The sequence below is a fragment of the Ranitomeya variabilis genome, chromosome 1, assembly GCF_051348905.1.
Source record: "Ranitomeya variabilis isolate aRanVar5 chromosome 1, aRanVar5.hap1, whole genome shotgun sequence".
NCBI classification, from domain to species: Eukaryota; Metazoa; Chordata; class Amphibia; order Anura; family Dendrobatidae; genus Ranitomeya; species Ranitomeya variabilis.
The window spans coordinates 138,777,378-138,801,834 of NC_135232.1; the positions used below are offsets into that span (position 1 = coordinate 138,777,378).

The following is a 24,457-nucleotide window of genomic DNA, read 5'->3' on the forward strand; positions in this document are numbered from 1 at the left end:
CCCGACCCCCCTGGCTCACAGGCCCCATAGCAGCCGGGTGGCTGTGTAAGGACGAAGAACGGGCTGTGGGTACCAATGAGATACTGGGTCCGGAACTGCAGAGGCCACGTACAGTGTTGCAGGGGGGAAGGAAATGGGAATGGAAAGAACCCATGATCCATGGAGAAGGGTCATGGTAAGTGAGGAGAAGAGAGAGGGTGTAGCGCGAGAAGAGGCAGAGAGTTCCCGCCGGAGAGAAGAGAGAACAGGGACCTGCTGAGCGCAGCGGAGATAGTTAGACCACGTGCTAGTGAGAGAGAACAAGGCCAGCATACGCTGACAGGGAGAGTATAATGCAAAACTCCCGACCGCAGAGTACGTTGAACGGGAGGGTGTTTTGCAGGGCTCCCGATTGCAGAGCATGCCAAGCGGGAGAGTGTGGTGCAAAACTGCAGAGTGCAGAGCACGCCGAGTGGGAGATTGTGGTAAAGGACTCCCAGCTGCAGAGCAGCGTGATGGACTAGGGGCTTAACGGGTTATACCGGTGACCGCCCTTTGCGCCAGAATAGTGTGCACAGATCTGTTGGGCGGGTTAGCCTGAAGGTAAAAGTAGAGGCATTGGTCGGCTCTCAACTTCTGTTTCTGGAGGAGTGAACACCAACAGACTCATGATAAGTGAAGCAGTTAAATGCATAGACTGCAGCCCTGAGTTCTTTGTGTTATTTAGCTTAAAAATCTGTTTAACCCCTGGTTGGCTCCCTGCGAGGAGAACCTCTATTGTGTTGATTAAACCGCACACTTGTTAACCCTTGTTCTGCATATTCTATCTGCTCTACATTTGGCGTAGTCGGCAGGATGCAGTATTCAGACACAGACACAGCAGACCAATCCATCATTAGTGCCCCGAGGTCTAGCTTGCCATTGGGGGCCATGCTCAGCAATCTAAAATTGATGGGGAGTAATATAATGCTGTGGGACTGAACCGAGCAGTTTAAAAGCATGTTGAGGATGCACCCGATGACCCCTGCTAGGCAAGCGGAGATTGCTGTGATGGCCCTGGATGGTGAGGCTCGGTACTCTGTTATCCACAACTTCAAAGAAAGTCTTTTTTCCTGCTCACCTCCTTGTTTCTCCTGCTCCCCCATGCCGTCAGCATGTCACCTTCACTGTAAGTGTTCTTAAATAAAGGATTTGGACCACGCATCTTCGGTGAGTGCTGCCGCAATTCTCTTTTGTTTACTCGGTACTCTGTTATGTTTTCTCCCCTCCATGAATGGCATACTCTGAACAAAGTGATGCAGATCCTGGAAGAAATGCATGGGGATCCCATCAATGTTGGGGAATTGCCACGTCCAGAGGGAAGGGGAGTCTGTGACCCAGTATATTAATGCACTGCAGGTGGTGAATGCGCAACACGCTAAATGGGATGATGTGGGGGCTATAGGAGTGGGATCCCCTGATGTGATCCTGGGCCTCAGGGACGTGCTGCTTAAACAAGCTTTGCGAGAGCGCCTGCGTACTAAACCGCATATGACCTGTCTAGAAATAGGGATGGCAGCGCGAGTGAGAAAGCAGGAACAGGGGATGACGGCTTTGGAAGGGATAGTCCAGAGAAATGAGGTACCCACCCCGCCCACAGCTGAACCAGAGTGGGCTCAGGAAATTCAGAAGGAAATACGGGAAATGCGAGAAGAGTGGTCCAGCCTTAGAAGAGTCCCCACTTTAGCCGAAAATACGTCAAGAGATAGAAGCGAATCAGAGTCCCGATTGTTCATTGAATCTCGTCAGGGAACGAGACAGCCCTGTACAGAATGGTATCAGACTTGTTTCAAGTGTGGGAACACTGGACATTACGCCCATGGTTATATGAGATGGGGATTATCCCTACCACAGCAGCCATTAAACTAGTGGGCTACGTGGCTGGGGGACGCAGCCCAGAGCCTGAAAGACCAAGAAGGGGAGAAGGGAGTTCCGGAGGTTTAATCTCTACAAGCGCTACCATCTGGGCTGAAGTGAATGGTCCAGAAGTTCATTGCTCAATTGATACCGGATTGCAATTGACCACCATGCCAGAAGCTTACTTTAGACGTCTTTTTCCAGAAGTGTCGCAGCCGGAGTGGGGCCCAGTGATCAGACTGACGGCAGCCAACCAGTTGCCCATCCTGGTCGCATGGGTGGTCTGGATGGAGATTAGAGTGTGTGGAAAGGATGTAGGCGGAGAAGCGGTCGTGTTAGTCGCCAGAGATGTCAGCAGCGGGCCTATTGTGACTTTCGGGATGAATGTACTTAAAGAAATCTGATCTCTCCTGATCAGTCAGCCACGAGAGGCCTTTTTGGACTGTTGGAGCCTGCGAACTCCCCAAAGAAAACTATTTCGGCAACTGATTCGAGCTGCCCAGGCTCAGGAAACATCAAGGGAAGGGAAAGTTCTAGAAAAGGTGATGTTTCCCGCAACTACTAAACTTACTCTACCACCTGGTCAGATGGTGCTCACGTTGCCAGTACGGGCCTGTACACCCCTCGATAGGGTAGAGGTGCAGATAGAGCTGACATCGGTGGATCAGGTACCCCATGGACTCCTCATAGCTTGGACATTAGCCACAGTCCATGACAGTAATGTTGTAGTGTGGTGCGTCAACCTGGGAGAAGATAGCCTCACCCACTTGCCTAAGAGTGAAGTGGCTCAGGTCCTAGGAATGCCAGAAGAACTAGTGCAACCGGAGGCCATGCAGTTGGCAGTAATGCAAGGAGACCCATGGACCCTAGCTGTTACAATTACACTGGAGCACCAGTCTGTAAGCAAAAAGAAGGGCCATTGGATCTTGGAGCAGATGTGTGCTGAATTGCCAGGACTCTCACCTCAACAGGTGCAACAGGTGGAAGCTGTGATAGAGCGCTACTAGGAGGTCTTTGCCCGCCACGAAGCTGACTTCTGGTGCACTCAAGCTATCACCCACAAAATTCGCACGGGAAGTGCTGCTCCAGTTCGGGAAAGAAATCGACAGATACTGCCTCTGATGTATAAATCAGTAAAGGAGATGCTGGCTCACATACTGCAGAGCGGAGTCATACAGAAAGTCAGAGCCCATGGGCGGCTCCCATTGTTTTAGTCCAGAAAAAGGATGGAACCCTGCGTTTCTGTGTTGATTCCAGATGACTGAATGCTTGTATAGTGCGGGACTCCTATCCATTGCCCAGAATTGAGGAATCTCTGTCTGCCATAGGAAAGGCAAAGTACTTTTCATCTCTGGATCTGGCCAGCGGGTTCTGGCAGGTGTCCATGGCTGAACATGACCAGCCAAAGACGGCATTCATACTGCCCATGGGACTGTTTGAGTTTAATAGGATATCCTTTGGCCTGACCAATGCTCCTGGGAGGTTCCTGCGGTTGATGGAGAGATGCTTGGGGGACTTTAATTTTGAAGCAACACTCATTTACCTCGATAATATTATTGTCTACGCGATCACCATTGAAGGACATCTTCAGCGGCTGGAGCAAGTGTTGAGTCAGCTGCAGAGTCATGGCCTGAAGGTGAAGTCCCAAAAATGCCACCTTTTCCAGAAACAAATTGAGTATCTGGGACACGTTGTATCCAGTGAAGGAGTGAGGCCTGCATGTGAGAAGATAGCGACCATGCAAAAATGGCCCACCCCGACAATGGTGAAAGACGTTCCGGCCTCTTGGCGCTTGCCGGGTACTACCAAAGAATCGTGAATAATTTCACTCGTTTCGCTAATCCACTGTTGGAACTGCTAAAAGGAGTGCCATCTGGTTTGAAGAATCAAGCTATTCAATGGGGAAGCTGCCAGGAAGAAGCCTTCAGAGCCTTGAAAATGGCCTTGACAGAGGCTCCAATACTCACTTATGCAGATTTCCCACAGCCCTTCATCCTTCACACTGATGAAAGTCTACATGGTCTGGGGCCGATCACAAATGCATGAAGGAAAGGAGCGAGTGATAGCCTATGCAAGCCAGTCTCTTCACGATTCGGAATGGAACCTGGACAAATACAGCTCCTTTAAGTTGGAACTGTTAGCATTGGTGTGGGCAATGACCGTAAAGTTGGCAGAGTGTTTGTCGGGGTCCGAAGTCCTGGTGATCACAGATAATAATCAATCCCCTAGCCCACCTGGAAAATGTGAAATTGGGGGCCTTAAAACATGACCGAACGTGACCGAGATCAAGAGTTGGAGGCAGAAGAGATTCCTGGTTTTTGGGACCTTGCTAGGTCATTGGTGGCGACGCAGGGACAGATCAGAGAGGCATCTGGAGAATAGGTGCTGGGACAACTTCGGGATAACTGGGTGCAACTCCAACAAGCAGAAGAACTTGCACAGCTGAGACAGTGGGTGGCCCTGAAGCAACTTCCCAGCTGGCAAAAGGGAGACGCTCTGTCCCCAGGGGCTCTGCAAATTCAGAGACAGTGGGAGAGGCTTCAGTTGGAAGATTGGTTGCTATACAGAAGAGTACAGCTACTATGAGAATTGTGGGTCACTTGACAAGTAGTGCTCCCCGAAAAGTTGATCCATGTGGTGGCTACGGAGGCCCATGAGAGAAGGGCTCACTTCAGTCCGGAAAAGACAGTCCAGTGGTTACAGAAGCTGGTATATCACTGCCTATTGAGGACTGCAGTAGAGGAGGCCTGTCAAAGATTTCTGAGCTGTGAGCTAGCTAAGCCTCCAGAACAGAAGGCTCCGACACAGACCATCGTGACTTCTGCCTCCTTGGAGATATTGATGATTGACTACTTAGCTGTAGGCCCGACACATCTCGGGTATGAACACTGTCCGGTGATGATGGACCATTTCACCAAGATCACATAAGTGACTACGACCCGGGACCAGACTGCTGAATCAGCTGCACAGGCCATTTGCTGAGACTTCATCTGGGTGTATGGTTGCCCGAAAAGGATCCATCCTGACCAGGGCGCCTGCTTCCAAGGTCTAGTGATGGAAGAGTTACATAGTTTGTACTGGATTGAGAACTCATGAACTACACCTTATCATCTTCAGGGGAATGGAGCTTGCGAATGCTTTAATCGGATGTTGATCCAGATGCTCCGCACATTGGAGGAAGATCGGAAGATACAGTGGTCTGAGTTCATAGCTGAATTGGTGTGGGTGTACAACAATCGAGTGCACAGTATAACAGGATACACCCCGTATGCTTTGCTGTTCAGGCGAAAGGGACGAGAGATCACCGAGCTGGTGTTAGACCCAGAAGAGGACTACCCTCGGATGGGGGTGCCTTCCTGGGTTTGGGAACATGGACATTGACTACAGACTCTCCACCTACTGGTGCAGACAAAGTTTCGAGAACTCCAGCACCATGAAACGACGCCTACTCGATGGACCGCTCTGAGAGCAGGAGATCGGGTGTTGATCTGGAACAAGCGGCCCTGGGGAAAACTGGAACACCGATGGAAGAAGACACCGCATCAAGTGACACACCTAGTCGGTTCTGACGGTCTGGTATATGAAGTCCAGCCTGAATTAGTAGAAGTAGCACCTACTTGGGTAGTTCACCGAAGCATGTTGCAGCCCTGCCTGTCCCAAGGACCTGAGGAAGGAAAAGAAGCGCTGAACACCACCAATGAGTCAACTTCGACAGTTCTTGAATTTGATGAAGAAGAGATGTCAGCCTCGCCCCCAGACCTTAACAATTCACCGTCTACCGCCTCCCAGGGAAGTGAGCACTGCGGTGCCAATGCTTGAAGCAACAGAAATGGCAGACTAATCAGATCAAAGTATCCCTACGCCTCCCATCAGTCAACCTGGATTACGCCGATTGGAGCGAACAACAGCTGCAGTTTCCCCCACCCGTTATGAACAAGATCAATCCATCTGGAAACAAATCATTCAAGGAGTGAAAGAATGCAAACATCTGATGAAGAAGCTCTCATCCGCGGAATGGTGATTTAGCGGAGAACGGGGGTGTAAGGAAGAAGACCGGGCTGTGGTTACCAATGAGACACCGGGTCCGGAACTGCCGAGGCCGCATCCAGTGTTGCAGGGGGAAGGAAATGGGAGACAGAAAGAACACGTGGTCCAGGGAGAAGGGACGTAGTAAGTGAGGAGAAGAGAGAGAGTTTAGTGTGGGAAGAGGCAGAGGGTTCCCGCCAGAGAGAAGAGAGAGTAGGGACCTGCTGCGAGCCACAGAAAGAGTAAGACCACGCGCTAGTGAGAAAGAACAAGGGGAACGTACACCGACCAGGAGAGTGTAGTGCAGGGCTCCCGACCGCAGAGTTTGTTGAACGGGAGGCTGTTGTTCAGGACTCCCGATTGCAGAGCGTGCCAAGCATGAGAGTGTGGTAAAGGACTCCCAGCTGCAGAGCAGAGTGATGGACTAGGTGCTCAACGGGTCAGACCAGTGACCGCCCGTTGCCACCAGAAGAGTGCGCACAGACCTGTTGGGCGGGATGCCTGAAGGTACCAATTGGCCAGCTCTCAACTTCCGTTTCTGCTGGAGCAAACAGCAACAGACTCACGATAAGTGAAGCAGTTAAATGCATAGACTGCAGCCCTGAGTTATACTGTTGTTCATGTTATTTAGCTTAAAAATCTGTTTAACCCCTGGTTGGCTCCCTGCGAGAACCCCTATTGTGTTAATTAAACCGCACCCTTGTTAACCCTTGCTCTGCACCTGTGTGTTATTGCATCCTTTTACCTGCTTTAGAGCTGTGCAGGGAGATCGCCTATACAGTTAACAGTAGTGCCGTTTTGGGTGGCCCCCTCTGCCCCCAGTAGCTGTGCTACTGCTGGTGTTATATGATCATATAATACAGATGTGTCTTACATACAATCAGGCCTGGCACATTTGTATTTTTCGCTTGTTGTACATGACAATTCCCTTTTTAATTCCTTGAGTAACAGTCACACTGGTATTACTACACTAATCCATCATTGTGATACTTTCTTAATGTGTTGGCTGCACACAATTACATTCATTTTTTGATGATTATATATATTCTACTTTTCCATATACAGTCCTATGCTGCATGACCCATGCAGGCATGTTATATGTGAGTGTATATTTGTATGTTTGGTATTTTCCATTCTCCCTGTTCGTATTACCTTGTTAGTCTGGTTGGTGTACTACGGTACACTACTACTCCCCTCTTCCCTGGGTGGGAGAAGGGTACAGACTGAGGATGGATTAGGGAACTAAGGTAAGGTACGTGGACCCAGCATCTTCACCATCAGAAGTAATCCAGAGAACGGAGCGAGCTAGGGCGCCCCCTAGCGTTAAGGACAAGGACGGAGCCCCTGACCCCGGGACACCCAATAACATAGTCGTGGCAATTAACATCCATTTCTATGGGGAGGCCACTTTTATATTAAGGCTGATAAATAACGTGTTATACGCATCTTTTCAGGGCATTTAGAAGCATTGCATTATTTTGATTAGCAGCAAATTGATTCACTGTTTACTGAACATTTTTGAGACAGACATTTCAAGGCTGGTAAATTCAAATTTCAAAATATCTTTACTTGTTACATTTAAAGACTAGAAGTCAATAGAAATCTAGCAAATGTCTCTTCCTTTTGAGGTTTCCTTAGCCATACATCACTTTATGTTTTTAATACTTACAGAAATCTAGCGGCATCACAGCACTTATTTGCATGGGGATTTCCATGTTTGTAAATGATGAATTATTTTTCTGATGTACATTTCATCTGCATAAAACATGCAATAGTTGTAAATCCAGGAATTGTGTGATGTACATATTTATCAGCCTGTAGATCCACCATTCGTGTACACATTTCAAATCTGCTGTATGTGTTGACACAGTAAATGAACGAAATGCGAACTGCGGCTAACCAAGAGTGCACATGAATATAGATTTTAGAAAAACATGTTTAAGCCCTTTCCATAATAAAGTGCACTTTAAACAACATAAAAAATACTGCGGAGGGAAACTAGTGATGTTTTACATGGCGTCTGACAGTATTATACACAGCAGATGAGAGGCGGAAAACAAATTTCAATATCGGGTTAAGAATGACACTCAGTATACAGCAATAAATCAATGGCATGCCACTTAGTAATCTAAATTATATGCTTAGTTGCACTTCATTTTCCTATAATTTAGCTGAATAGATGCGGTAACATCACCAACATACACGATAGTTAAGTTTGTTTTTTTATCCTTCAGTCTTTAGTGTTCGTGTTGCTTTTTTGTAAAAATTAACTACAGGTTGATAATGAAGAAAACTTGTGAAATAAATTAAATACATCAAAGAAAATAAGGAGCACTAATATATATTTTGTAATCTGTCAGTGTAAATATTTCTTAAAGGGGATGTCTTATCATGACATGACTATGTCAAGGAAGCTCGTTCATGAGCCAGAATAGAAAGCCACTGTGGCAGCAAACATGGCTCATCATTCATATCCGGCATATAATACTGCACATACTCAGCAGAGTCTGGGGCTTAGAGAAGTCAGATCACTGGGGATTTCTTGTCACCTCTATTTATGTTATTTTTGAAAAACAGCTCACTTAACATCAGTAAAATGTGTTGACATAAGAGGATTGTGGCCATCTAAACATATTTTGGATATTAAAAATGGTTCACCCCTGATAAAATGACAACTTTTTGTAATGTAAACAAAAACAAGAAAAATAATTTCAGAATTCAACCTTTTGGATAGGAGTCTAGCATGTGTGAGGCAGTGACCCCTGTTGCAGCTAGGGGGTGCTGTATGTTCTCCTCAGAATATTCACAGAGGCGTATTAAGGCCATGGGAGTGCATGGCAGTCTCTTGAGTAATGGTGATAGCGAGACAGTGACCGGCATCATTGTGAATGGCTGGTATGTGTCGCAGAGGAGATCCTCTGTGCTGTAAGCCAGTAATGTTACTCTGGGACCTGTAGTCCCACAAGTATTTGTTTAGTTTAAAGGGAGGCTTACAGGGATAGTCGGAGAGCTGGGTGGGACTGACTAACCACCCACACCTCCCACCTATGGGGGTGGTTACAGCTACATAATGTGACCAGGGTTTGGCTCACGTGGTCTCTGGGTTCAGAGTGTATGGACCTGAATGATCTGTGTTCTAAGGTTTTGGAAGAGGTCAGGCCTGTGTTAGGTCCGGCAAGTGGAAACTTCCTGAAGAGCACATGGAGAGACCGTGGACCTGGATAGTCTGTGTTTTAAGCTGTGTTGGAAGTGGAGACTTCTGAATAGCACGTGGTGAGACCATGTACTGGCAGAGTCTGTGACCGCACTGCATTGGGGAAGCTACCGTTCCTTCTGCCGGGTCTGGACTGTCTGGAGTGCCCTAGTCACAAGGAAGGTGATCCCAGTAAGGCAGCTTTTCCCTGGAGAGAGGCCTGACAGGAGTCCTTTATGGTAACTCCAGATAAAGGGTGTTGTAATATACGGCAGAGAGGTTTATCTGCTACATGAACAGACTGGTGGTCATGATATGTTCGTGGATGTAATGAAATGGACTTAATGTTGTGGTTTATGCAGAGTTAATAAACCAAATAGACTGTTTATGTGAGAAACCATTTCTGTGTGCTTTAATCCCGTTGCCAAGCGAGTGTTCCCCAACACACGCAGGGAGTGCTATCTTACATATGGCACATGTAGAATTGACAATCTTCACCACTCTTCTTTGAAGGAGCACTCCAAATCTGTCAGATTGTAAGGGCATCTCCTGTGTACAGCGTTCTCATCAAGTCAAACCATAGATTTTCAGTTGGATTCAGGTCAGGGCTGAGCCATTCCAAAACGGTGATCTTCTTCTGGCTAATTCATTCTTTTGTTGATTTGGAGATATTGTTCATCGTGCTGAAAGGCAAAATTGCTCTTCAGGTTTTTATCACAGGCTTTAAGATTTTGCTGCAAAATTGACTGATATTTGTTCCCCTGACAAAGCTATGCACAAAACGCGCATCAGGGTACTGGGCACTGTGAGCCATATGGTTCAATATGGCGTGCGCTGGGGACTATAACTATTCTATTTAATACAGGTGTGGTTAACCCCAATTTTCAAACTGGGGTAGTTCCATACAAGTTAGTCTATTTCATGCTATTGTTTGTGTCTTGATTTGAGGAAATCATCTATTTACCATATATACTCGAGTATAAGCTGAGTTTGTCAGCACATTTTTTGTGCTGAAAAAGCCCCCCTCGGCTTATACTTAAGTGAGGGTCCCAAAAGATAGAGGGGAAGCAGCAGGTAACAGGAGGCAGCAGCTGGCTGCTGTGGCCAAAGCCTGTGCCCACTACTAAAGAGAAATTAATATTCACTATGCGATCGGTGAATATTCATTTCTCTTCAATAGCGGGCACAGTAGTCGCAGCCGCCGGCTTCCTGCAGTGGCTGAGCGATCACATGTGCCCGCTACTTAAGTGAATGAATATTCACTTCACACCCGGCATTGTGAACATTTAACCCCTTCATGACCATGGATGTATCCATACATCCTATCTTTAATTAGGCACCACGATCGCAGTAGCGGTGATCATAATAAAGTGCCTGCTGAATCTTATAGCGAGGCACTGTGAGTCGTCGTCTCAGGGGGAGGCATTGCCCCAAGCCACTATGATCGCTGTGATTGGCTGTTCACAGCACTGATCATAAGCTGGAGCCTAGCAACAACAGATTCACCAGGACCAGCTCTGATTGGTGCGATCGGACAATGACATTGATTGCACCAGAGTGCACACATGCAATCTGACCTTATTATGACCACACTGTATGTCCTCATTCAAGCTTTAGATGTGTGCAGAGTTGTCATAGTGCTGATCTGTCATGCTAAGCTGGGCCTTGTGGTGCCACAGATTTTTGAAGCCTATAGCATCATTGCTGATGTTGCTGCTGCTGTTGAAGAAATAAGATGTTCCTGATCTATCTCTGATCCATTACTGATCTCTCATCTTTCCTAATCCACTGCAATCCCCCTTTCCACCCTTTTTTTCCTTTTTGTCCCTTTCCCTAACCCCCTCAACACTCACCTTCTGCTGATGAGCGCTGATCAGTACTTGATCACTGATCACTACTTGATCACTTGATTTGCGCTGATCAGTGACACAAATTACTGATCGACACTCGTGCTCGCTGTTTTTTTTCCCTGTTGTAGGTGGCCAACAGAGAGGATGCTGAATGAAGTATATATCTCTTCCAGATAGTTAACTTGGGTGAGATATTAAAAGCCAGGTAGTACTGTGTCATTTTTTCAATAAAAGGATTTTATTCTGGCTGTGTCTTTATTTAACAAATAACTATAGGATTAGTAATGGAGAGGTGTCTTATAACACCTACCTCAGTTTAAAGGTTCCTTCCTGAAAGTTCTTGACCTAGAATTATTGGTCCCTATAAAATAACTGCCTTCATTAATCCAGCAGTGTTTCATCTTGAGCTATCTCAGGCTCTTAAGATCCACAATGTCTTCCACAGGTCTTTGCTCAATAAGTATGTGGAACCTCTTGAGCCCTCATCTCTAACGCCACCCTCAATAATGGTTGATGAAAATCTCGAGTTTCAGATTTAGAAGATTGTAGATTTTTGCCTCCAACGTAGTTCCCTACAATACTTGGTGCACTGGAAGTGTTACGGTCCAGAGGAAAGGATGTGGGTCTTGGCATCATAGGTGAATATTCCCAGGCTGGTTCGTTCATTTCACACCTCTTATTCCGAGAAACCTGGTACTGAGTGTCCGGAGGCCACTCAAAGAAGGGGAATACTGTCATGGGTGTCAGAGGCTGCAGACAGTCACACTGCATCTAACTGCAGAAGGTCTCTGCGTTTGGCCTTGCAGATGCCTTCTTAACCCTTCTGACTCTTTTATCCAATATCAACCTTTCTCCTGCTCTAAGGCTGCTTTAACACATTAGTTTTTTTGCCATCAGGCTCAATCCGGTTGCTCGACGGATGGACGATCTGTCGTAAATTGTGAAAAACTGATTTACCCTCATTATTGTACCTGTTTTACCCAAAGTATTGTACCTGGTTGGGTTTTACCCAAAGTATTGTACCTCAGCTGTTTTCCTGACCCCTCTGGCGCTGCCGCCCAGAACCTACAGGTGTTCTAGAGATGGCAGCAGTGTCAGAGGGATGGGGTAAAGGAAAAGCTACATCCTCACCAGCAGCTTCATGTAGCAAAATCTGCCACGATGCTCCAGCGCTGGTGGATGGGATCGAGGGACCAGATGTGAGGGAAGGCTGGGAAAGTGCAGATGGGTTGGGTCTGTCGAAGTGGCCCGCGGTGGCGGACTCCTGTGGGATCTCTTCAGAAGGGATAACTCTGCAGGCTCCTAAGTGCTGCAGACGGTGCAGCATGTAAACATTTTTACTTAGTAAATGGGGTGGGTAAATATATTTACCTTCTGCTCACCTTAGGGTACTGTCACACAGTACCATTTTAATCGCTACGACGGCACGATCCGTGACGTCGCAGCGATCGTATGATTATCGCTCCAGCGTCGTAGACTGCGGTCACACGTTGCAATCACGGCGCTGGAGCGATGCCGAAGTCCCCGGGTAACCAGGGTAAACATCGGGTTACTAAGCGCAGGGCCGCGCTTAGTAACCCGATGTTTACCCTTGTTACCAGCGTAAACTTAAAAAAAACAAACACTACATACTTACATTCCGGTGTCTGTCCCCCGGCGTTCTGCTTCTCTCCACTGTGTAAGCACAGCGGCCGGAAAGCAGAGCGGTGACGTCAGACGTCACCGCTGTGCTCGCTTTCCGGCTGGCCGGCGCTCACACTGCAGAGAAGCTGAGACGCCGGAGGACAGACACCGGAATGTAAGTATGTACGGTTTGTTTTTTTTACGTTTACGCTGGTAACCAGGGTAAACATCGGGTTACTAAGCGCGGCCCTGCGCTTAGTTACCCGATGTTTACCCTGGTTACAAGCGAACACATCGCTGGATCGCTGTCACACACAACGATCCAGCGATGTCAGCGGGTGATCAAGCGACGAAAGAAAGTTCCAAACGATCTGCTACGACGTACGATTCTCAGCAGGATCCCTGATCGCTGCTGCGTGTCAGACACTGCGATATCGTAACGATATCGCTAGAACGTCACGAATCGTACCGTCGTAGCGATCAAAATGGTACTGTCTGACAGTACCCATAGTCGACCGGAGGAACGACAGGGCTCTTGCATATTTGCATTTGCTCCTGCATCCTCCCTATCCATTCGGGGCCTGCATCTCCTTGTTGAAGCGATCCCTGAGTGACCGCCACCTCTTGATAACTCTTTCCCCTGTAAAGTAAAAGCACAAATTGGTTAATATACATCACATTACATCCAGCAACATAACTTACTGAACTGTGAATACTTACGCGCTTGATTCTGGGCCCGAACATCAAGGTCCTCCCAATGGTCCACAATTTTGTGACATATTCCTCCCAGAGTGGATGGGTCACACCAAGATCTGCATGGCGGCGGTCCCCCATATTCCACAGCGGCTCCCGCTCTCGGATTAGATCGTTGAGATCGATATCTAGACCAGCCTTCTCACCATCCGAGTCCGGAGCACGCTGTGTAACCTGTTAAAAAAAAGACAAAAAACAAAAACATTACACTGAAATCCTCAACATGAAGTGGAAAAATAAAAATAAATCAATAAAAAAGGCACTTACTCGCTGGCGACCGCCCTGAGGCTCACGCCGACAACCCTGGGAGGCGCTTTTTGAGGACCTCTAGATCGAGCCCCAGAATTAGAAGACTAAAAAAAAACAAAAACCCATTATGTGCTTGGATGTAGGCTTATTTGTTGTGTGTACTGTGATATCTGTAATGATCTGTTTTTATGTGTTGTGTGTACTGTGATGTCTGTGATGTGGTTCTATGATGCATGTAAGAAACTTACCAATTGCGAGCCCGCTCCAGGTATTTCTCCACCCCATCTGTCTCATTCTGGAAGCACCTCTGATGCTGCAGCTTCCTGTTATACAAAAAATATATTATATATATATATATATATTTATATATATATATATATATATTGTGAGGCTGTGGCCTCTGATACAGCTTGGGGGAGCTGTTTGTTCTCCCCAGAATGTGCATGCAGACGAATGAAGTCCATAGGTGTGCATGAGAGTCACGGATTTCCGGTCCGGGTTTTCCATGTGGCCTAAGGCCACAGGTTTGTGTGTATTTAAAAACCCTGCAGTAAGGAAAAGGGTTTGCAGGTCAGGTGTCTGGTCAGGTGTGCGAGGTGCACGTCAGTGTCAGTCTGGTGTGTGCTGGTCTGCAGAGTGCATGGAGGCACAGGCCAGCAGAGCCAGCACCCAGGGCAGCTGAATAGCCTGGCACCCGCAGCGTACACAGAGATGCAAGTCGTCCATGATACTGGTCTTGGATGTAGACAGTCCTGTGCCCGGAGGTGGATGTCCTGTGCCCGAAGTAGTCGGATGTGGACAGTCCTGTGCCCGGAGGTGGATGTCCTGTGCCCGAAAGAGGATTAGCATGTGCAACGATTGCAAACAGGTGGATATGGTGCCCGGCTTCTTTCCGGAGGATATCCTGAACTGTGTGAGTAAAGAGTCTGTAAAGAGACTGTGATACAGCGTTGCAGGAAACCCACGAGAAGTAGTCAGAGGAGGGCTGGCGTGTGTAGTGCAACATATGAGGCTGTGTGTATGGAGACGTATAGAGACTGTGAGATGGCGTGCGGTCGCCCAGGGAAACTGGACAAGTGAAGTCTGGCCTGTTCAGGGACCGAATATCTAAAGCCATGTGATATGTATTGCTTTGAACCGGTGTAAACTGGTCACTGATAATATCCACTGAAGCTATATGCATTTATGTGAATTGGACATTAATGCTGTGAAGAAACACATTAAAAGAGACTTTTGTGTTTGAACTTGTCGGTCACTGCTTCTTCACTGCGTACGATGCTACTGTTTAGTTTGGAAAAACGAAGACTAAGGGGTGATCTTATTTTAATGTATAAATATATGAGGGGACAGTACAAATACCTTTCTGATGATCTTTTTAATCATAGACCTGAGACAGGGACAAGGGGGCATCCTCTACGTCTGGAGGAAAGAAGGTTTAAGCATAATAACAGACACGGCTTCTTTACTGTAAGAGCAGTGAGACTATGGAACTCTCTGCCGTATGATGTTGTAATGAGTGATTCATTACTTAAATTTAAGAGGGGACTGGATACCTTTCTGGAAAAGTATAATGTTACAGGGTATATACACTAGATTCCTTGATAGGGCGTTAATCCAGGGAACTAGTCTGACTGCCGTATGTGGAGTCGGGAAGGATTTTTTTCCCCCAATGTGGAGCTTACTCTTTGCCACATGGGTTTTTTTTTTTTGCTTTCCTCTGGATCAACATGTTAGGGCATGTTAGGTTAGGCTATGGGTTGAACTAGATGGACTTAAAGTCTTCCTTCAACCTTAACCCCTTAAGCCCCGAGGGTGGTTTGCACGTTAATGACCGGGCCAATTTTTACAATTCTGACCACTGTCCCTTTATGAGGCTATAACTCTGGAACGCTTTGACGGATCTTGGCGATTCTGACATTGTTTTCTCGTGACATATTGTACTTCATGTTAGTGGTAAAATTTATTCTATATAACTTGCGTTTATTTGTGAAAAAAATGGAAATTTGGCGAAAATTTTGAAAATTTCGCAATTTTCCAACTTTGAATTTTTATGCCCTTAAATCACAGACATATGTCACGCAAAATACTTCATAAGTAACATTTCCCACATGTCTACTTTACATCAGCACAATTTTGGAACCAAAATTTTTTTGTTAGGGAGTTATAAGGGTTAAAATTTGACCAGAAATTTCTCATTTTTACAACACCATTTTTTTTTAGGGACCACATCTCATTTGAAGTCATTTTGAGGGGTCTATATGATAGAAAATACCCAAGTGTGACACCATTCTAAAAAGTGCACCCCTCAAGGTGCTCAAAACCACATTCAAGAAGTTTATTAACCCTTCAGGTGTTTCACATGAATTTTTGGAATGTTTAAATAAAAATGAACATTTAACTTTTTTTCACACAAAATTAATTTCAGCTCCAATTTGTTTTATTTTACCAAGGGTAACAGGAGAAAATGGACCCCAAAAGTTGTTGTACAATTTGTCCTGAGTACGCTGATACCCCATATGTGGGTGTAAACCATTGTTTGGGCGCATGGCAGAGCTTGGAAGGGAAGGAGCGCCATTTGACTTTTCAATGCAAAATTGACTGGAATTGAGATGGGACGCCATGTTGCGTTTGGAGAGCCCCTGATGTGCCTAAACACTGAAACCCCCTATAAGTGACACCACTTTGGAAAGTAGACCCCCTAAGGAACTTATCTAGATGTGTGTTGAGCACTTTGACCCACCAAGTGCTTCACAGAAGTTTATAATGCAGAGCCGTAAAAATAAAAAATCATATTTTTTCACAAAAATGATCTTTTCGCCCCCAATTTTTTATTTTCCCAAGGGTAAGAGAAGAAATTGGACCCCAAAAAATGTTGTGCAATTTGTCCTGAGTAAGCTGATACTCCATATGTGGGTGTAAACCATTGTTTGGGCGCATGGCAGAGCTTGGAAGGGAAGGAGCACCATTTGACTTTTCAATGCAAAATTGACTGGAATTGAGATGGGACGCCATGTGGCGTTTGGAGAGCCCCTGATGTGCCTAAACATTGAAACCCCCTACAAGTGACACCATTTTGGAAAGTAGACCCCCCTAAGGAACTTATCTAGATGTGTGGTGAGCACTTTGACCCACCAAGTGCTTCACAGAAGTTTATAATGCAGAGCCGTAAAAATAAAAAATATTTTTTCACAAAAATGATCTTTTCACCCCCAATTTTTTATTTTCCCAAGGGTAAGAGAAGAAATTGGACCCCAAAAAATGTTGTGCAATTTGTCCTGAGTACGCTGATACCCCATATGTGGGAGTAAACCATTGTTTGGGTGCATGGCAGAGCTTGGAAGGGAAGGAGCGCCATTTGACTTTTCAATGCAAAATTGACTGGAATTGAGATGGGACGCCATGTTGCGTTTGGAGAGCCCCTGATGTGCCTAAACATTGAAACCCCCCACAAGTGACACCATTTTGGAAAGTAGACCCCCTAAGGAACTTATCTAGATGTGTTTTGAGAGCTTTGAACTCCCAAGTGTTTCACTACAGATTATAACGCAGAGCCGTGAAAATAATTTTTTTTTTTCTCAAAAATGATTTTTTTTTAGCCCCCAGCTTTGTATTTTTACAAGGGTAACTGAATAAATTGGACCCCAAAATTTGTTTTCCAATTTGTCCTGAGTTCGCTGATACCCCATATGTGGGGGGGAACCACTGTTTGGGCGCATGACAGAGCTCGGAAGGGAAGGAGCGCCATTTGGAATGCAGACTTAAATGGATTGGTCTGCAGGCGTCACGTTGCATTTGCAGAGCCCCTGATGTACCCAAACAGTACAAACCCCGCACAAGTGACCCCATATTGGAAACTAGACCTCCCAGGGAACTTATCTAGATGTGTTGTGAGAACTTTGAACCCCCAAATGTTTCACTACAGTTTATAACGCAGAGCCGTGAAAATAAAACATCTTTTTTTTCCCACAAAAATGATTTTTAGCCCCCCAAATTTTTATTTTCCCAAGGATAACAAGAGAACTTGGACCCAGAAGTTGTTGTTCAATTTGTCCCGAGTACGCTGATAACCCATATGTTGGGGTAAACCCCTTTTTGGGCGCACGGGAGAGCTCGGAAGGGAAGGAGCACTGTTTTACTAAATCAACGCAGAATTGGCTGGAATTGAGATTGGACGCCATGTCGCGTTTGGAGAGCCCCTGATGTGCCTGGACAGTGGAAATTCCCCAATTCTACCTGAAACCCTAACCCAAACACACCCCTAACCCTAATCCCAACGGTAACCCTAATCACACCCCTAGCCCTGACACACCCATAATTCTAATCCCAACCCTAATCCAAACCGTAAATGTAATCCAAACCCTAACCCTAACTTTAGCCCCAACCCTAACTTTACCTCCAACCCTAGCCCTAACCCTAACCCTAAACGTGACTGAAATACGTGGCACTGAAATACGTGGCACTGAAATACGTGGCACTTTAATACGTGGCACTTTAATACGTGGCACTTTAATACGTGGCTGTTATGACCCCAATGGCAGAGGGTCTCAGAAATAATTACTAAGTCTGCAAACACAAAAAAACAGCTCATAGGGCAGTGGTAACTGAGCGACCATATATCTAATCCTAGCACCACAAATAGCAGCAGCCGGGGAACGTGCCTACGTTGGTTCTAGACGTCTCGCGCCAGCCGGAGAACTAACTAACCCTAGAAGGGAAAAGAAAGACCTTTCTTGCCTCCAGAGGAAAGACCCCAAAAGTTGGATACAAGCCCCCAACAAATAATAACGGTGAGGTAAGAGGAAAAGACAAACGTAAGAATGAGCTAGGTATTTAGCAAAGAGAGGCCCACTAGCTAATAGCAGAATATAGTAAGATGACTTATATGGTCAGCAAAAACCCTATCAAAATATCCACGCTGGATATTCAAGAACCCCCGAACCGTCTAACGGCCCGGGGGGAGAACACCAGCCCCCTAGAGCTTCCAGCAAAGTCAGGAATCACATTTAGTACAAGCTGGACAAAAGTAAGAGCAAAGCAAATAACCAAAAAACAAAGAAGCAGGACTTAGCTTAATTTTGCACGAACAAGGAGCAGCAGACAGGAGCAAACAGAAAGGATCTGATTACAACGATGCCATGCACTGGACTAAGGATCCAGGAAGTTTATTTAGCAACACCCCTGGACTAACGACCCAGGTGGGTGCCAAACTGAGGAAAGACAATCCCAGAGTCATATCACTAGTAACCACAAGAGGGAGCCAAAAAGTCTAATTCACAACAGTACCCCCCCCTTAAGGAGGGGTCACCGAACCCTCACCAAGACCACCAGGGCGATCAGGATGAGCAGCGTGAAAGGCACGAACTAAATCGGCCGCATGCACATCAGAAGCAACCACCCAGGAATTATCCTCCTGACCATAGCCCTTCCACTTGACCAGATACTGAAGCCTCCGTCTGGAGAGACGAGAATCCAAGATCTTCTCCACCACGTACTCCAACTCGCCCTCAACCAACACCGGAGCAGGAGGCTCAACAGAAGGAACCACAGGTACAACGTACCGCCGCAACAAAGACCTATGGAACACGTTGTGAATGGCAAACGACACCGGAAGATCCAAGCGAAAGGACACAGGATTAAGGATTTCCAATATCTTGTAAGGACCGATGAAGCGAGGCTTAAATTTAGGAGAGGAGACCTTCATAGGAACAAATCGAGAAGACAGCCATACCAAATCCCCAACACGAAGTCGAGGACCCACACCGCGGCGGCGGTTGGCAAAACGCTGAGCCTTCTCCTGTGACAACTTTAAGTTGTCCACCACATGATTCCAGATCTGCTGCAACCTATCCACCACAGAATCTACCCCAGGACAGTCAGAAGGCTCCACATGTCCCGAGGAAAAACGAGGATGGAAACCAGAGTTGCAGAAAAATGGCGAAACCAAAGTAGCGGAACTAGCCCGATTATTAAGGGCAAACTCAGCCAACGGCAAGAAGGTCACCCAATCATCCTGATCTGCCGAAACAAAACACCTCAAATAAGCCTCCAGAGTCTGATTAGTTCGCTCCGTTTGTCCATTAGTCTGAGGATGAAAGGCAGACGAAAACGACAAATCAATGCCCATCTTAGCACAAAAGGATCGCCAGAACCTGGAAACAAACTGGGATCCTCTGTCAGACACAATATTCTCAGGAATGCCGTGTAAACGAACCACATTCTGAAAGAACACAGGAACCAGATCGGAAGAGAAAGGCAGCTTAGGCAAAGGCACCAAATGGACCATTTTAGAAAAGCGATCACATACCACCCAGATGACAGACATGCCCTGAGACACCGGGAGATCCGAAATGAAATCCATGGAAATGTGTGTCCAAGGCCTCTTCGGGACAGGCAAGGGCAAGAGCAACCCGCTGGCACGAGAACAGCAAGGCTTAGCTCGAGCACAAGTCCCACAGGACTGCACAAATGACCACACATCCCGTGACAAGGAAGGCCACCAAAAGGACCTAGCCACCAGATCTCTGGTGCCAAAAATTCCCGGATGCCCTGCCAGCACCGAGGAATGAACCTCGGAAATGACTCTGCTGGTCCACTTATCAGGAACAAACAGTCTGTCAGGTGGACAAGAGTCAGGTCTACCAGCCTGAAATCTCTGCAACACACGTCGCAAATCAGGAGAAATGGCCGACAAGATAACTCCCTCTTTAAGAATACCAACTGGTTCTGCGACTCCAGGAGAGTCAGGCACAAAGCTCCTTGAAAGAGCATCAGCCTTCACATTCTTTGAACCTGGTAAATACGAGACCACAAAGTCAAAACGGGAGAAAAACAATGACCAGCGGGCCTGTCTAGGATTCAGGCGTTTAGCAGACTCGAGATACATCAAATTTTTGTGATCAGTCAAGACCACCACACGATGCTTAGCACCCTTGAGCCAATGACGCCACTCCTCAAATGCCCACTTCATGGCCAGCAGCTCCCAATTGCCAACATCATAATTCCGCTCAGCAGGCGAAAACTTCCTAGAGAAGAAAGCACATGGTCTCATTACCGAGCAACCAGGGCCTCTCTGCGACAAAACGGCCCCTGCCCCAATCTCGGAAGCATCCACTTCGACCTGAAAGGGAAGTGAGACATCAGGCTGGCACAAAACAGGTGCTGAAGTAAACCGGCGCTTCAACTCTTGGAACGCCTCCACGGCTGCAGGAGCCCAGTTTGCAACATTAGAACCTTTCTTGGTCATATCCGTCAAAGGTTTAACAACGCTAGAAAAATTAGCGATAAAACGACGGTAGAAGTTAGCAAAACCCAAGAACTTCTGAAGACTCTTAACTGACGTGGGTTGAGTCCAATCATGAATAGCTCGGACCTTGACTGGGTCCATCTCCACAGCAGAAGGGGAAAAAATAAACCCCAAAAAGGGAACCTTCTGTACTCCAAAGAGACACTTTGAGCCCTTAACAAACAAAGCATTCTCACGCAAAACCTGAAACACCATCCTGACCTGCTCCACATGTGAGTCCCAATCTTCAGAGAAAACCAGAATATCATCCAGATAAACAATCATAAATTTATCCAGATACTTCCGGAAAATATCATGCATAAAGGACTGAAACACTGAGGGAGCATTAGAGAGCCCAAAAGGCATCACCAAGTACTCAAAATGACCTTCGGGCGTATTAAATGCTGTCTTCCATTCATCTCCTTGCTTAATGCGCACAAGGTTGTACGCACCACGAAGATCTATCTTGGTGAACCACTTGGCACCTTTAATCCGGGCAAACAAGTCCGACAACAGAGGCAAAGGATACTGAAATTTAACAGTGATTTTATTCAGAAGCCGATAGTCAATACAAGGTCTCAAAGATCCGTCCTTCTTGGCCACAAAAAAGAATCCCGCACCAAGAGGGGAAGAGGATGGACGGATATGCCCCTTCTCCAGAGACTCCTTGATATACGAACGCATTGCGGCATGCTCAGGTACAGACAGATTAAATAGTCTTCCCTTAGGAAATTTACTACCTGGAATCAAATCTATGGCGCAGTCACAGTCCCTATGAGGAGGCAGAGCACTGGACCTGGACTCGCTGAATACATCCTGATAATCAGACAAATACTCAGGAACTTCCGAAGGAGTAGAGGAAGCAATAGACACCGGCGGGGAATCAGCATGAATTCCCTGACAGCCCCAACTTGACACAGACATTGCCTTCCAATCCAAGACTGGATTGTGGGTCTGTAACCATGGCAGACCCAAAACGACCAAATCATGCATTTTATGCAGAACAAGAAAACGAATCACCTCCCGATGTTCAGGAGTCATGCACATGGTTACCTGCGTCCAAAACTGCGGTTTATTTTCCGCCAATGGCGTAGCATCAATACCTCTAAGAGGAATAGGATTTACCAACGGTTCAAGAACAAAACCACAGCGCTTGGCAAATGACAGATCCATAAGACTCAGGGCAGCACCTGAATCCACAAACGCCATAACAGGGTAAGAAGACAATGAGCAAATTAAAGTCACAGACAAAATAAATTTAGGTTGCAAATTACCAATGGCGACAGGACTAACAACCCTTGTTAGGCGTTTAGAGCATGCTGATATAACATGTGTAGAATCACCACAGTAAAAACACAACCCATTCTGACGTCTATTATTTTTCCGCTCATTTCTAGTCTGAATTCTATCACATTGCATTAAATCAGGTGTTTGTTCAGACAACACCACCAGAGGATTAGCGGTTTTGCGCTCCCGCAAACGCCGGTCAATTTGAATAGCCAGCGCCATGGAATCATTCAGACTTGTAGGAATGGGGAAACCCACCATCACATTCTTAATGGCTTCAGAAAGGCCATTTCTGAAATTTGCGGCCAGAGCACACTCATTCCACTGAGTAAGCACGGACCATTTCCGAAATTTTTGGCAATACACTTCAGCTTCATCCTGGCCCTGAGAAATAGCCAGCAAGGCTTTTTCTGCCTGAACTTCAAGATTGGGTTCCTCGTAAAGCAATCCAAGCGCCAGAAAAAACGCATCAATATTTGCCAATGCCGGATCTCCTGGCGCTAGCGAGAAAGCCCAATCCTGAGGGTCGCCCCGTAAAAAAGAGATAACAATTTTAACTTGCTGAGCTGAATCTTCAGATGAACGGGGTCTCAGAGATAGAAACAATTTACAATTATTCCTGAAATTCCTAAACTTAAATCGGTCTCCAGAAAACAGTTCAGGAATAGGTATTTTAGGTTCAGACATTGGACTACTGGTAACAAAATCTTGTATGCCCTGCACACGAGCAGCAAGCTGGTCTACACTTGTAATCAAGGTCTGGACATTCATGTCTGCAGCAAGCACAAGCCACTCAGAGGTAAAGGGGAGGAAGAGAGGAAAAAAAAAAATCTCAGAATTTCCTTTCTTATTATCCCACTTCTGCAATGCATTAAACATTCAATGTTGGCCTGGCATACTGTTATGACCCCAATGGCAGAGGGTCTCAGAAATAATTACTAAGTCTGCAAACACAAAAAAACAGCTCATAGGGCAGTGGTAACTGAGCGACCATATATCTAATCCTAGCACCACAAATAGCAGCAGCCGGGGAACGTGCCTACGTTGGTTCTAGACGCCTCGCGCCAGCCGGAGAACTAACTAATCCTAGAAGGGAAAAGAAAGACCTTTCTTGCCTCCAGAGGAAAGACCCCAAAAGTTGGATACAAGCCCCCAACAAATAATAACGGTGAGGTAAGAGGAAAAGACAAACGTAAGAATGAGCTAGGTATTTAGCAAAGAGAGGCCCACTAGCTAATAGCAGAATATAGTAAGATGACTTATATGGTCAGCAAAAACCCTATCAAAATATCCACGCTGGATATTCAAGAACCCCCGAACCGTCTAACGGCCCGGGGGGAGAACACCAGCCCCCTAGAGCTTCCAGCAAAGTCAGGAATCACATTTAGTACAAGCTGGACAAAAGTAAGAGCAAAGCAAATAACCAAAAAACAAAGAAGCAGGACTTAGCTTAATTTTGCACGAACAAGGAGCAGCAGACAGGAGCAAACAGAAAGGATCTGATTACAACGATGCCAGGCACTGGACTAAAAATCCAGGAAGTTTATATAGCAACACCCCTGGACTAACGACCCAGGTGGGTGCCAAACTGAGGAAAGACAATCCCAGAGTCATCACTAGTAACCACAAGAGGGAGCCAAAAAGTCTAATTCACAACACATGGCACTTAAATACGTGGCACTTAAATACGTGGCACTGAAATACGTAATACGTGGCACTGAAATACGTGATACGTGGCACTTAAATACGTGGCACTGAAACACGTGGCACTGAAATACGTGATACGTGGCACTGAAATACGTGGCACTGAAATACGTGGTACTGAAATACGTGGCACTGAAATACGTGGCACTGAAATACGTGGCACTGAAATACGTGCAACTGAAATACGTGGCACTTAAATACGTGGCACTTAAATATGTGGCACTGAAATACGTGATACGCGGCACTGAAATACGTGATACGTGGCACTTAAATATGTGGCACTGAAATACGTGATACGTGGCACTGAAATACGTGGCACTGAAATACGTGGCACTGAAATACGTGCCACTGAAATACGTGGCACTGAAATACGTGGCACTATGACTGTCAGAAAATGTTCATTAAACGGTTAGGGGTGAGGTTAGGGGTAGAGTTAGGGTTAGGGTTTGGATCCCTTTATCACCTTGATGGTGGTGGGTGGCTTTTCAGTGCGTTTTCTGTTTTTTTTTCGATAAAAACGCATGCGTTTTTAACGCAAACGCATGTGCTTAAAAACGCAAGAAAATACTGCAGGTTGTATTTCTGAAAATGAACGCATGCGTTTTCAATGTTAAA

At 46.2% G+C, this 24,457-nt stretch overlaps 1 long non-coding RNA gene across 1 annotated transcript in view; it reads left to right on the forward strand.

Moving 5' to 3' along the window:
- Positions 1-24,457, forward strand: part of LOC143807550 (uncharacterized) — a 128,036-nt gene that overhangs the window by 700 nt on the left and 102,879 nt on the right. The window lies entirely within an intron of this gene.